Source organism: Giraffa tippelskirchi, chromosome 10 (assembly GCF_054371585.1).
Source record: "Giraffa tippelskirchi isolate mGirTip1 chromosome 10, T2T-mGirTip1v1.2.pri, whole genome shotgun sequence".
Lineage (NCBI taxonomy): Eukaryota > Metazoa > Chordata > Mammalia > Artiodactyla > Giraffidae > Giraffa > Giraffa tippelskirchi.
In genome coordinates, this window is record NC_137284.1 from 69,075,515 (window position 1) to 69,086,136 (window position 10,622).

Sequence of the window (10,622 nt, forward strand, 5' to 3'; positions counted from 1 at the left end):
CTTCTCCAACACCACAGTTCAAAAGCATCAATTCTTCGGCTCTCAGCTTTCTTCACCGTCCAACTCTCACATCCATACATGAATACTGGAAAAACCATAGCCCTGACTAGACGGACCTTTGTGGACAAAGTAATGTCACTGCTTTTTAATATGCTGTCTAGGTTGGTCATAAGTAAGCGTCTTTTAATTTCATGGCTGCAGTCACCATCTGCAGTGATTTTGGAGCCCAGAAAAATAAAGTCTGACACTGTTTCCCCATCTATTTGCCATGAAGATGGGACCGTATGCCATGATCTTAGTTTTCTGAATATTGAGCTTTAAGCCAACTTTTTCACTCTCCTCTTTCACTTTCAGGAGACTCTTTAGTTCTCCTTCACTTTCTGCCGTAAGGGTGGTGTCATCTGTGTATCTGAGGTTATTGATATTTCTCCCAGCAATCTTGATTCCAGCTGGTGCTTCTTCCAGCCCAGCCTTTCTCATGATGTACTCTGCATGTAAGTTAAATAAGCAGGGTGACAATATGCAGCCTTGACATACTCCTTTTCCTATTTGGAACCAGTCTGTTGTTCCCTGTCCAGTTCTAACTCTTGCTTCCTGACCTGCATACAGGTTTCTCAAGAGGCAGGACAGGTGGTCTGATATTCCCATCTCTTTCAGAATTTTCCACAGTTTATTGTGATCCACACAATCAAAGGCTTTGGCATAGTCAATAAAGCAGAAATAGATGTTTTTCTGGAACTCATCGAAAAAGTAGAATAGTATGGAGGGGCCTTAAAAACTAAAAATATAACTACCATATGATCCAGTAATCCTGCTGCTGGGCATTTGACTGGAGAAAACCATAATTCAAAAAGATGCATCTACCCCAATGTTCACTGCAGCACTATGCTCACTGCTTCAGGACATAGAAGCAACCTAAATATATATCAATAGAGGAATGAATAAAGAAGATGTGGTACGTATACACAATGGAATATTACTCAGCCATAAAAAGAAATTAAATTCTGCCATTTAAAGAGATGTGGATGGACCTAGAGACTATCATACCGAGTGAAGTCATAAAGAGAAAAACAGATTTGTATATTAAATTACATATATGGAATCTAGGAAAATGCTATAGATGAACTCATTTGTGAAGCAGAAATAGAGACACAGATACAGAGAACAAATGGATACCAAGGGGGCGTGGGGGGAGTATGGATTGGGCGATTGGGACTGAGATACATACACAACTATGCATGAAATAGATAACTGATGAGAACCTACTATTGGAGAAGACTCTTGAGAGTCCCTTGGACAGCAAGGGGATGAAACAAGTCAATCCTAAAGGAAATCAGTCCTGAATATTCATTGGAAGGACTGATGCTGAAGAAGAAACTCCAACATTCTGGCCACCTGATGCGAAGAACTGACTCACTGGAAAAGCCCCTGATGCTGGGAAAGATTGAAGGCAGGAAGAGAAGGGGACCACAGAGGATGAGATGGTTGGATGGCATCACCGACTCGATGGGCATGAGTTTGAGCAAGCTCTGGGAGCTGGTGATGGACAGGAAAGCCTGGTGTGCTGCAGTCCATGGGGTCGCAATGAGTCGGACACAACTCAGCGACTGAACTGAGCTGAACTAATGAGAACCTGCTGTATAGCACAGCGAACTCTATTCAATGCTCTGTGGTGACCTAAGTTGGAAGGAAATGCAAAAAGGGAGGCATTTATGTATAAATATTGCTGATTCAATTTGCTGTATAGCAGAAACTAACACAACATTGTAAAGAAACTATACTCCAATAACAACAACAACAAAATCCCATCTAACACAACAATTTGGCATTACTATAAAATTTCCAAATTTTGTGTCCCAAGAATGCAGTCTTTCCATCAGGCCTATGATGAAAATTAAAGATGATGATGTAAAAAAAAAGCACTTAACATTGTACCTGGGATATAGGAGCCACTCAATAAATGTTTGTTTTCAAAACAAAGGTAGTATCGAATTCCAAAAATGATTGAGTTAATTTAAAGTGTTCATAAAATATTCCTTGAGGTTATTTATAAGACAGGCATGGTCTCACTTCAGTGAAATTAATGCCAACTACTCCCAAACTTACTGATTTTCCTTTAAGCTTGGGAAGAGTTTCCCTTAATCAGAGTTCACTTTTTAAAAAATGAGTAGTTGTTGATTCCTGGCCTGAGTATATCCAAACCTATTCTTGCCAAATGAAGAAGGCTGTGAAAGGGATGCATAAATAATTGGAGGGAGAAAATCATTTACTTCTGTGCTCTTCATTAAGTTTTCACCCTTTCCCCAGCCAAGGTGGAAGAAACCAAAGTCACGGAACATCTGAACTCTGTCTAAACTTCAGCTGTGTTTTAAAATTTCAGGTTAGGATGCATAATATATTAATCCTATACAACTTTATTGTCTTCACTTTAAAATTTATATTAAGTAGACTGCTACATTATGGTAATGTACTAAATTACCTAAAGCAAAGTAATACAATGATTAACTGACTATAAACATTGGTTTATGGTCAGATTATAAAGTACTACAATGATTAACATTATGCATTTTCATAACACTAGAAAATTGCAGGATGAAATATCTGTGGATTGACTCAGTGCCATTAAGAATAATAAAACAGTGGTGTAACTCAGTCTCAAGTTACATCTTGAGAGTAAACTTGGTTTTAAATCTCCTCTCTAAGTAGTTGAGAAATTCATTAATTTAAAATGCCCAAAGCTTACCAAACACAAGGTAGAGAATGCAAGTATTCATGCAAATTTATGATAGTAAGGAAAATAGGATTTAACTTACAGTTTTTTAAAGTCTTTGTCTCTAATACTTTGCTATAGAACAACCAGAACACATCAATCTTACTTATTATGTGTTCTTTCAATGATAAAATCAAATTGATATACTTAACGATTCACCTTCTTTCAAAAATAGATCTGAATTGGGCTATAACCTTAAAAAAAAAACTCTCAGATTTAAAGAAGCCTAGTTCATCAGTTCTACAACATAATGTAATAGACTGATTCTTTGTGGAAAGCAGACAACACAGAGAAATAAAGACCTGGAGGAGAAGTTATGCATTTTTCTGTTCTTTGAAGATAAAGGGTTGAAATACAGGTAGGCACCAATATAAGTTTTGGGCATCAAGGCAGAAGTCTAAGAAAACTCAGAGTGATGGTCTAATACTAGAGAATATTGCAGCAGAAGTGTCTGGGCTTGAGTTCTTATGTTGACACATAAATGCTATGTAATTTTAGGCAAGTTACCTTCATTTTATCATCGAAAAATGGGCATACCTCTCAGTTGCTGAATTAATTAAATAAAAATTGTAAAGTGACCAGCCCATAATAGACAATAAATCACAGTTATTTTCATTAATGTTATTATAATAAGTACTAGTTGATTACAACCAGTTGATTATCATTAGATTCTTATGATAGGGAACAGTTTCAACAAAAGAAGAAATAAAGCAAACCTGGGAAGGCCAGTTTAAGAATACTGCCTTGATGGAACTGATATGAACTTGGGAAATTGTATTAATTTCTAAAATACATACACTGATCATTTTATATTATACAATGCCATCTGCCTAGTCCTGGGAAAGTAAACAGAAGAGTCTGAATCTTTCCTGAAACTGAACTTTCATTGTAAATATTGCTTCTTCACTGGGTAACCCATCACAATACAATTACTTATGCTTTTGTCCACTTTTCCCTAAATTATGAGCAGTTTTCAAACAGTGGGTCATATTTTCTATGATCTTGGCTCCCAACATAATTATAAGTTTTTAACAGGTGCTCAGTAAAGATGGGTTGAACTAATAAGAAATTTAACAAATGCCTAAAGAAAAACAGAAAATTTTCCAATTAATGAAACATTGCTGGTCTATATCGAGCTAGTGTTGTAACATCCATTATTATGGGCTTCCCTGGTAGGTCAGCTGGTAAAGAATCTACCTGCATTTCAGGAGACCCCAGTTTGATTCCTGGGTCAGGAAGATCCCCTGGAGAAGGGATAGGTTACCCACTCCAGTATTCTTGGGCTACCATCTGGTGGCTCAGACAGAAAGGAATCTGCCTGCAATGCAAGAGACGTGGATTCAATCCCTGGGTTGGGAAGATCCCCTGGAGGAGGGCATGGCAACCCACTCCAGTAATCTTGCCTGGGGAATCCTCATGGACAGAGGAGCCTAGTGGGCTACAATCAGTGGGGTTGCAAAGAGTCAGATACAACTGAGCAACTAAGCACAGCACAGCATCCATTGGTATCCATATGTCCATTTAATTAACTCTATAAACTCCCATTGGCATCCATATATCTATTTAGCTGCATGTTTGAAAAGCTCCTCCCTACTTTGTCTATTATATAACATTAAAAATATATATATTAATAAATTGAACAAGTCAATCACACATTTTTCACGCTATGTTTCTTAGGATGCAGAACACAGGCATAAACTGAGTAATACTAGACTTTTCAACATGATCACTATAACATAATGTACTGAAAATTATAAAAGTCAAACTTACTGGTTCTTATTGTCTGCAAAACTATCAATGTGATGCTTCCGGGTTGGGTGGGTTGTGTGACAGGCAAAATGACACCAAAGTCATTTTGTATCCATAGAAAGAAATTTAATATTCCTTGATAATAAGAAACCTACATAGGCAAAGAGTTTAGTTTTTTTTTTTTTTTTTTAGTCCCATACCTCTCTGTGTGGTATTCATATCCTTCTTGCTGAACTCAATTTTGTTCCATTTTTCTTACCCCTAAAAAATCTGGAGAACAATTTTTTGACCTCAGTGTTAGTATATAAAGTATTACTGAAGCAGAACTCTCTCAAACTGTGGTTTCTGTCCTGCTTTTTAATTAATCTGTGTGAGATAAGTACAGAAATTTTAATTGCCCTTATAAACACTTTCGAAGAGCAATGTATACCAGTTCTGTGACTCTTTGTTGTCTCTCTCTGTTATGTCTGTTCTGGTTATACTTGGCAGAAAACAACAAAATTCTGTAAAGCAAATTATCCTTCAAATAAAAATAAATAAATAAAATTGAGGCTTGCATTGTGTATGTATTAAGTTTCTTTTATAAGTAATGCATATTTATTGCATTTCATCAAATTGGGAAAAGAAACTAGATAGTTTGAGAATTAGAAACTTCTCAAACCACAGACAGCTTGAGAAGCACTTTCCTAGAATATTCTGATCTTTCCTCCTTACAGTTTCTTAGAAAGCAAAAAGAACAAAAGCAAGCATTTTAACTTATTAAATAACTTGTACTACTTTGTTGTTTAATCTTCTCTGGGTGCCAGATTCCAATTGTTATTTATGTGGATGCAAAGCAGATACTACTTTAACAAGCCACAGAGTTGTCAAAACTGAGTTTAACAACAAGCAATCTGATCACATTACTTTCCTGCTTCAAATGTTTCAATGACTTCTCTGAAGATATGAAACACATATCTTCAACACTTTCAAAGGCTTAAAATATGCTCCAAGATTGGCTTGTGATTACTTTTTAGCTTCATCTCCTCTCCAGTCCCCATTCTCTTCCCCTCCAAGCAGACCACAGACATACGCTCTCGTTGCCAGACTTCCAATTATGTTTACCGTCTCTATGTCACCCTTCTCTCACCCTCTCTCCCTTTCTCTCTCTAAATCCCCTCCCCCCACACACTGATACACATACACATTTGTGTACACCTATGCACATCACTAACAGTGTTAATTCCTCTTTCTTTAGGTGTCACACTATACTCCCGAGTCCTTGGCTTCTTTCTGTTAGTTCTTTCAACTTCCCTTCCATAAAACTGACTACATATGTAAAATGTATTTAATAGCTGTTTTTCATTGGATCATGGCTCTGTAAAGGCAGGAAACTGATTTCTGTCTAGGCTTTTGCACTGAACTGTGGTGTTGGAGAAGACTCTTGAGAGTCCCTTGGACTGCAAGGAGATCCAACCAGTCCATCCTAAAGATCAGTCCTGAGTGTTCACTGGAAGGACTGATGTTGAAGCTGAAACTCTTAATACTTTGGCCACCTCATGCGAAGAGCTGACTTATTTGAAAAGACCCCAATGCTGGGAAAGGTTGAAGGCAGGAGGAGAAAGGGACTACAGAGGATGAGATGGTTGGATGGCATCATCGACTCAATGGACATGAGTTTGGGTGGACTCCGGGAGTTGGTGATGGACAGGGAGGCCTGGTGTGCTGCGGTCCATGAAGTCGCAGAGTCAGACATGACTGAATGACTGGACTGAACTGAACCTAGCTAAGTGTCTGACATTCTGTATGTTCTCAATATTTATTAAATGAATTAATACATAGAAGTGATACAAGAACTGATGATTTAGAATTACAAATTCTCATCAGTTCTTTGTTTACTTTGTATCATTCTGCAATGCCCTTCATAACATTTCAAAACCATTATGTTAACTAATAGAAAGAACACTATACTCTTTGCTTATTATAAATCTTACCATTATATGTATCTTCCCTATAGAGTATTTGCTGTACAAAGAAGTCTGTTGTCAAAAAATTCAGCTTGTCATCAGGCAGTTTATTTTTCCAACTCATCAAGGGTATTTAAAGTTCTAATCCTTTCCTTACTGTGATACAAAAACATATTTTAAGGCAATCACTAACCTAGGAAGAAGGATGGGATAAAAATCTCTGGAATTCAGTGTAGCTGATCTTAATTTGAAATTAGACTCTTTAGAACTCCATTATTTCTGATTAACTAACACTAACTTCATCTGTAGCTCAGTCTTCAATATATGTTTTTTCTTACTTTGGTCTTTTCAAAAAACATCTATTTAATTTGTGAATTAATCACTATTTTTATTTTATTAATTTTAAAAGATTTGTTTCTTGCCCCTCTACCAGGAACCAGACACTACGCTAAGGACTTTTACAAACACTTCATACTCATTGACACCTCTGAGACTATTGTTATTTCTGAGAACCTGAATCCTAGAAAAATATGTGATCGATATGAAATCAAGTAGATCAAGTAGCTGAACTCTGGCAGAGTCAAAATTCAAACACAAGCTCACTGACTCCATACCCAAAACTATTCCAAATTTTCTTCTTACCATCATCACTGATATTTTAAAACATGTATATAGTTTCTCTAGTAGCTTTTAAGAATATAAAAATCTATATACTAGACTTTGAAAGCTGAAACCTACAACGCTTTCAGTACATTCACTAAACAAATTGAAACCTATATAAAAGCAAAATATAAAGAAGAATGGTTTTCACATAAGTGATTCTGGTGCACAGTAAGAAATAATGAAATATTGTGTCCCACGTCATCATGGCTGGCTTGATGGCAAAAGGGCAATAATTCATTTTGTTCATAAGTCAGTTGAGTTGCCTCGGTGGTAATAGCATGGGCAAAAGCAAGGCTGTATAATTAAAATACACATTTAAATAATTTTTAATCAGGAAAATCTAGAAATCTGCATATTCCTCCTGAGACGTAAATAGACATTTCTCCAAAGAAGACATTTAGATGGTCAAGGGGAACATGAAAAGGTGTTCAATGTGGCTAATAATTAGAGAAAGGAAAATCAAGACTACAATTACATATCACTTCACACCAGTCAAAATGGCCATCAAAAAATCTACAGACAATAATTACTGGAGAGGGTGTGGTGACAAGGGAACCTTCTTGCACTGTTGGTTGGAATGTAAATGGATATAATCACTATGGAGAACAGTATGGAGGTGCCTTACAAAACTAAAAATAGAACTATCATATGACCCAGGAATCCACTACCAGGCACATATTCTGAGAAAACCATACTTCAAACAGACACATGTACTCCAATATTCATTGCAGCACAATTCACAATAGCCAGGATATGGAAGCAACCTAAATGTCCATCGACAGATGAATCGATAAAGAAGATGTGGTACATATATGCAATAGAATATTATTCAGCCATAAAAGGGAATGAAATTGTGCCATTTGCAGAGATTTGGATGGACCTAGAGATGCTCATACAGAGTGAAGTCTGAAAAAGAAAAACAAATATCATATGTTAATGCATATATATAGAATCTAGAAAAAAGCTATAGGTGAACTTATTTGCAAAGCAGAAATAGAGATGCAGACATAGAATGGACATGTGGACATGATGGGGAAAGGGGAGGGTGGGATGAATTGGGAGATTCAGATTGGCATATGTATATTACCATGTGTAAAAAAAGATAACTAATGGGAAAATGCTATATAGCATAGAGAGCTGTTTAGTGCTCTATGGTGACCTAGATGGGTGGGATGGGGGGTTGTGGTGGGAAGGAGGTCCAAGAGGGAGGGAATATATATAATATATAACCCAACATTGTAAAACTATACTCCAATATTAAAAACCCTATCAGATATGCAATAAAGGTGGATCAACTTGGTTTATGTTCCTTTCCTAAGTGACAATAATCAACTGCATACCAGATTTACTAACTCTATTCACACTTCTACTCAAGTATAAAGGCTGAGAAAGATACCTGTAGGAAATGTGCTTTCCTGTCAAATGGAGGCCACTTCCAAAGACAGTCTTTTCCACAGGTCATCACATTCCTCACATTCCATGATCAAAGAATGCTGGCTGAGTTGCTTAGAACTAATCTCAAATGTGACCAAGCTAATTATCCAATCACTCAGCCATAGAGCAGAAAAGGCAATGGCACCCCACTCCAGTACTCTTGCCTGGAAAATCCCATGGACGGAGGAGCCTGGTAAGCTGCAGTCCATGGGGTCGCTAAGAGTCAGACACGACTGAGCGACTTCACTTTCACTTTTCCCTTTCATGCACTGGAGAAGGAAATGGCAACCCACTCCAGTGTTCTTGCCTGGAGAATCCCAGGGACGGGGGAGCCTGGTGGGCTGCCGTCTCTGGAGTCGCACAGAGTCGGACACGACTGAAGCAACTTAACAGCAGCAGCCATAGAGTGAGTTTTCTCTTATACACCACATCACATGGCCAACTATGTCACCAAAGTTTGCTAGTGATCACAAGTGGGATCAGATATAAGAATCTAATTGGCTAAAAAATAAGTTAAAACATATGACCTTCAGTTATCTCCCATTACATGAGAATGCAAACCGGATAACAACTCTAGAGAAACTCTGATAATTTACGATATCAATTTTGAGACAGTCTTTTAAACATGTACCTGTTCATTTCCATATATATATGTATCACATTAGCCTTCATAGCAAATAAAAGTAATAATTTAAAATAAACCACTCTTCAAACTTGCAAGTAGATGCTCAGTTTGGAATATGAGTGTTTTTTTTGCTCTCAGTATATAGCTTTGTCTTCTGAAGAAAAAAGAATCTTAAAAAATAAGCAAACAAACAAACCATGATTTACAAACAGGCAACCAGAAATTTAAACTGAACCATGCTATAATAAGGAAGATTGGCTCCCGGAAAATGTACAAATGCCCTTCAGAATAGCATTCACATGAAATGGATTTTGATTGTTGCTTTGATCATGGGGTTAGAAGTGATGAAGTAGGAAATCTTATCCACCACATAAGCTGAGTGTGGAAACCTATATTAAGCAATCTGAGAAGCCTAAGTACAGAACATTAAGTCTCTAGAAATGTCTTACACATACAACTGAAATGGCAGAAAACAGAAATCTTCAGCCTTGCATAAATATATTTCCACTTTTCAATTTATAAGAGCAATTACTGTAGGGACGGATATTTCATGGGGATTAATGACCACCTGAAGGTAATAATTCCTGCCCTCATGTTAGGCCATCAACTCCCTTCAGAGATGAAACCTAATAAATCTGTCATTATTGAGCTGATGTTATATAGGTTCTTAAAAAAAAAAAAAAAAAAAACCTATGTCATTTGATGCCAATAAACTCCTGAAGATAAAGGAACACAGCCCTCTTTAGCAGGACCATTCTGACTGATTTTGTTCCAAAAATATGCAGAGAAATGTAATAGTCTGACAAAAAAGCTAAAATACTTGCCTACCCAAGACTAGGACTTCCCAAGCTAGTGATAAAGAACCCGCCTGCCAAAGCAGGAGACGCAAGAGACATGGGTTAGATCCCTGGATCAGGAAGATCCCCTGGAGGAGAGTATGGCAACCCACTCCAGTATTCCTGCCTGGAGAATCTGATGGACAGAGGAGCATGCTGGGCTACAGTTCATGGGGTTGCAAAAAGTCAGACATAACTGAAGCGACTGACCACGCATGCACACACGGGACACTAGAGTCACATCCTTTCAGCTCTTGTCCTGGTGTGCTAGAGTCCCCACAGAGAATCTGCTGGTCTTGAGGCACTGGTGAGGGCAATCAGCCCCCGGAAGTGCCCAGGTCAGAAACATACCTTCCATGGCTCCCAGATGTAGTGGATTGGGTTACTACAAATTTCTGGGGAAAGGTGGAGTAGGAAATGGCAACCCACCTCAGTATTCAAGATTCCAAAGCAGCCTGTCATCCTAAAGGCCAACTTCTTCAGCAGAAGAGCTGAGGAGATGATTGTGGGTGTAGGAGGGGCTTGAGTCCTGGTAGACTGAAGCTATATGGTGGAAAATTCATTACATGTTAACAAGTGCTTCCCTTAAAAAGAAAGAA

The 10,622-nt window shown here is 37.7% G+C and overlaps 1 non-coding gene across 1 annotated transcript; it reads left to right on the forward strand.

Annotated features, from left to right (window-relative positions):
* The first annotated feature begins 10,247 nt into the window (after positions 1–10,247).
* LOC145524942 (small nucleolar RNA SNORA3/SNORA45 family) lies at positions 10,248–10,374 on the forward strand. The gene has a single exon (XR_014067972.1). It is a non-coding gene; the product is annotated as a small nucleolar RNA SNORA3/SNORA45 family (small nucleolar RNA).
* The last annotated feature ends 248 nt before the right edge of the window (positions 10,375–10,622 follow it).